Here is a 5,000-nt window from a genome sequence, read left to right on the forward strand (position 1 = left end):
TTTTTCGACCGTAAAGGGAGACAGGAGGCCGACTCACTGCCTCGGCTAAATGGAGAGGGAATTTCAGCAGGGCCAGTGCACAAGCATGGACCTTTTTCAGCTGTAAGGGAGGCAAGAGCAAGGTGTGATGTAGGTCCCCGGGGCCTGCTGGAGGTCCAGGTCCATGCCCGATGTGAGTAGCAGCAGGGCCAGCGCGCCCAGGAGCACATCTTTTTCGACCGTAAAGGAGAGAGGAGGCCGACTCTCTGCCTCGGCTAAATGGAGAGGGAATTTCAGCAGGGCCAGGGCACAGGCATGGACCTTTTTCAGCTGTAAGGGAGGCAAGAGCAAGGTGTGATGTAGGTCCCCGGGGCCTGCTGGAGGTCCAGGTCCATGCCCGATGTGAGTAGCAGCAGGGCCAGCGCGCCCAGGAGCACATCTTTTTCGACCGTAAAGGGAGACAGGAGGCCGACTCACTGCCTCGGCTAAATGGAGAGGGAATTTCAGAAGGGCCAGGGCACAAGCATGGACCTTTTTCAGCTGTAAGGGAGGCAAGAGCAAGGTGTGATGTAGGTCCCCGGGGCCTGCTGGAGGTCCAGGTCCATGCCCGATGTGAGTAGCAGCAGGGCCAGCGCGCCCAGGAGCACATCTTTTTCGACCGTGAAGGAGACAGGAGGCCGACTCACTGCCTCGGCTAAATGGAGAGGGAATTTCAGAAGGGCCAGGGCACAAGCATGGACCTTTTTCAGCTGTAAGGGAGGCAAGAGCAAGGTGTGATGTAGGTCCCCGGGGCCTGCTGGAGGTCCAGGTCCATGCCCGATGTGAGTAGCAGCAGGGCCAGCGCGCCCAGGAGCACATCTTTTTCGGCCGTAAAGGGAGACAGGAGGCCGACTCACTGCCTCGGCTAAATGGAGAGGGAATTTCAGCAGGGCCAGGGCACAGGCATGGACCTTTTTCAGCTGTAAGGGAGGCAAGAGCAAGGTGCGATGTAGGTCCCCGGGGCCTGTTGTCGTACCATAGGCACGAGTGGTGTGTGTGTGTGGCAAAGAGTTTCTGCGCAGTGTACCAGGGGCACGGGGAAAGGTTGTTGTACCATAGGCACGAGAAAAGTTGTCGTACCATAGGCACGAGAAAAGTTGTCGTACCATAGGCACGAGGAGAGTTTGTGTGGCAAAGTGCTACTGAGCGGTGTACCAGGGGCACGGCGAAAAGTTGTTGTACCATAGGCACGAGGAGAGTTTGTGTGGCAAAGTGCTACTGAGCGGTGTACCAGGGGCACGGCGAAATGTTGTTGTACCATAGGCACGAGGAGAGTTTGTGTGGCAAAGTGCTACTGAGCGGTGTACCAGGGGCACGGCGAAAAGTTGTTGTACCATAGGCACGAGAAAAGTTGTTGTACCATAGGCACGAGAAAAGCTGTCGTACCAGGGGCACGGAGGAAAGTTGTTGTACCATAGGCACGAGAAAAGTTGTCGTACCATAGGCACGAGGAGAGTTTGTGTGGCAAAGTGCTACTGAGCGGTGTACCAGGGGCACGGCGAAAAGTTGTTGTACCATAGGCACGAGAAAAGTTGTTGTACCATAGGCACGAGAAAAGCTGTCGTACCAGGGGCACGGAGGAAAGTTGTTGTACCATAGGCACGAGAAAAGTTGTCGTACCATAGGCACGAGGAGAGTTTGTGTGGCAAAGTGCTACTGAGCGGTGTACCAGGGGCACGGCGAAAAGTTGTTGTACCATAGGCACGAGAAAAGTTGTTGTACCATAGGCACGAGAAAAGTTGTCGTACCAGGGGCACGGAGGAAAGTTGTTGTACCATAGGCACGAGAAAAGTTGTCGTACCATAGGCACGGGAAAAGTTGTCGTACCATAGGCACAAGCAGTGCGTGCGTGCGTGCGTGCGTGCGTGTGTGGCAGTTCTTCTGCGCAGTGTACCAGGGGCACATTTCAATGTGCTTTCTGGAGTACCAGGGGCACGAGGATTTTGCCAGTGGTGTTCTGCTTTGTTAGTGGGAGGGGGCTTAAGTGTGGGTCCCCGGGGCCTGCTGGAGGTCCAGGTCCATGCTAGATACGTGGTACAGGGTAACTGCAGGAGGAGGGGGGGGGTAATGTGGGTTCACGGGGCCTGCTGGAGGTCAAGGTCCATGCTGGATATGCGTTGGAGCGTAACTGCAAGAAAGGAAAGCTAGTGGGGGAGTAGAGCAGGGGAGTATGTGGGTCCCCAGGGCCTGCTGGAGGTCCAGGTCCATGCTAGATATGTGGCACAGGGTAACTGCAGGGGGGGGGGTAATGTGGGTCCACGGGGCCTGCTGGAGGTCCAGGTCCATGCTAGATATGTGGCACAGGGTAACTGCGGGGGGGGGGGGGGGGGGGGTATTGTGGGTCCACGGGGCCTGCTGGAAGTCAAGGTCCATGCTAGACATGTGGTACAGGGTAACTGCAGGGGGAAGGGGGGGGGGGGTAATGTGGGTCCCCGGGGCCTGCTGGAGGTCCAGGTCCATGCTAGATACGTGGTACAGGGTAACTGCAGGAGGAGGGGGGGGGGGGTAATGTGGGTTCACGGGGCCTGCTGGAGGTCAAGGTCCATGCTGGATATGCGTTGGAGCGTAACTGCAAGAAAGGAAAGCTAGTGGGGGAGTAGAGCAGGGGAGTATGTGGGTCCCCAGGGCCTGCTGGAGGTCCAGGTCCATGCTAGATATGTGGCACAGGGTAACTGCAGGGGGGGGTAATGTGGGTCCACGGGGCCTGCTGGAGGTCCAGGTCCATGCTAGATATGTGGCACAGGGTAACTGCAGGGGGGGGGGGGGGTATTGTGGGTCCACGGGGCCTGCTGGAAGTCAAGGTCCATGCTAGACATGTGGTACAGGGTAACTGCAGGGGGAAGGGGGGGGGGGGTAATGTGGGTCCCCGGGGCCTGCTGGAGGTCCAGGTCCATGCTAGATACGTGGTACAGGGTAACTGCAGGAGGGGGGGGGGGTAATGTGGGTCCACGGGGCATGCTGGAGGTCAAGGTCCATGCTGGATATGCGGTGGAGGGTAACTGCAGGAGAAGGAAAGCTAGTGGGGGATTAGAGCAGGGGAGGATGTGCGTCCCCGGGGCCTGCTGGAGGTCAAGGTCCATGCTGGATATGCGCTGGAGCGTAACTACAAGAAAGGTAAGCTAGTGGGGGACTAGAGCAGGGGAGGATGTGCGTCCCCGGGGCATGCTGGAGGTCAAGGGCCATGCTGGATATGCGGTGGAGGGTAACTGCAGGAGAAGGAAAGCTCATGGGGGATTAGAGCGGAGGAGTATGTGGGTCCTCGGGGCCTGCTGGAGGGCAAGGGCCATGCTGGATTTGTGGTGGAGGGTAACTGCGGGAGAAGGAAAGCTAGTGGGGGAGTAGAGCAGAGGAGTATGTTGGTCCCCGGGGCCTGCTGGAGGTCCAGGTCCATGCCCGATGTGAGTAGCAGCAGGGCCAGCGCGCCAAGGAGCACATCTTTTTCGACCGTAAAGGGAGACAGGAGGCCGACTCACTGCCTCGGCTAAATGGAGAGGGAATTTCAGCAGGGCCAGGGCAAAAGCATGGACCTTTTCAGCTGTAAGGGAGGCAAGAGCAAGGTGTGATGTAGGTCCCCGGGGCCTGCTGGAGGTCCAGGTCCATGCCCGATGTGAGTAGCAGCAGGGCCAGCGCGCCCAGGAGCACATCTTTTTCGACCGTAAAGGGAGACAGGAGGCCGACTCACTGCCTCGGCTAAATGGAGAGGGAATTTCAGAAGGGCCAGGGCACAAGCATGGACCTTTTCAGCTGTAAGGGAGGCAAGAGCAAGGTGTGATGTAGGTCCCCGGGGCCTGCTGGAGGTCCAGGTCCATGCCCGATGTGAGTAGCAGCAGGGCCAGTGCGCCCAGGAGCACATCTTTTTCGACCGTAAAGGGAGACAGGAGGCCGACTCACTGCCTCGGCTAAATGGAGAGGGAATTTCAGCAGGGCCAGGGCAAAAGCATGGACCTTTTCAGCTGTAAGGGAGGCAAGAGCAAGGTGTGATGTAGGTCCCCGGGGCCTGCTGGAGGTCCAGGTCCATGCCCGATGTGAGTAGCAGCAGGGCCAGTGCGCCCAGGAGCACATCTTTTTCGACCGTAAAGGGAGACAGGAGGCCGACTCACTGCCTCGGCTAAATGGAGAGGGAATTTCAGCAGGGCCAGGGCACAGGCATGGACCTTTTTCAGCTGTAAGGGAGGCAAGAGCAAGGTGCGATGTAGGTCCCCGGGGCCTGTTGTCGTACCATAGGCACGAGTGGTGTGTGTGTGTGGCAAAGAGTTTCTGCGCAGTGTACCAGGGGCACGGGGAAAGGTTGTTGTACCATAGGCACGAGAAAAGTTGTCGTACCATAGGCACGAGAAAAGTTGTCGTACCATAGGCACGAGTGTTGTGTGTGTGTGTGGCAAAGTGCTACTGAGCGGTGTACCAGGGGCACGGCGAAAAGTTGTTGTACCATAGGCACGAGAAAAGTTGTTGTACCATAGGCACGAGAAAAGCTGTCGTACCAGGGGCACGGAGGAAAGTTGTCGTACCATAGGCACGAGGAGAGTTTGTGTGGCAAAGTGCTACTGAGCGGTGTACCAGGGGCACGGCGAAAAGTTGTTGTACCATAGGCACGAGAAAAGTTGTCGTACCATAGGCACGAGAAAAGTTGTCATACCATAGGTACGAGGAGTGTGTGTGTGGCAAAGTGCTACTGAGCGGTGTACCAGGGGCACGGCGAAAAGTTGTTGTACCATAGGCACGAGAAAAGTTGTTGTACCATAGGCACGAGAAAAGCTGTCGTACCAGGGGCACGGAGGAAAGTTGTTGTACCATAGGCACGAGAAAAGTTGTCGTACCATAGGCACGAGGAGAGTTTGTGTGGCAAAGTGCTACTGAGCGGTGTACCAGGGGCACGGCGAAAAGTTGTTGTACCATAGGCACGAGAAAAGTTGTTGTACCATAGGCACGAGAAAAGCTGTCGTACCAGGGGCACGGAGGAAAGTTGTTGTACCATAGGCATG

Source organism: Copadichromis virginalis, linkage group LG17, assembly GCF_057382275.1.
Source record: "Copadichromis virginalis isolate Kocher_CV1m ecotype Utaka linkage group LG17, C_Virginalis_male_GT1.1, whole genome shotgun sequence".
Taxonomy (NCBI): domain Eukaryota; kingdom Metazoa; phylum Chordata; class Actinopteri; order Cichliformes; family Cichlidae; genus Copadichromis; species Copadichromis virginalis.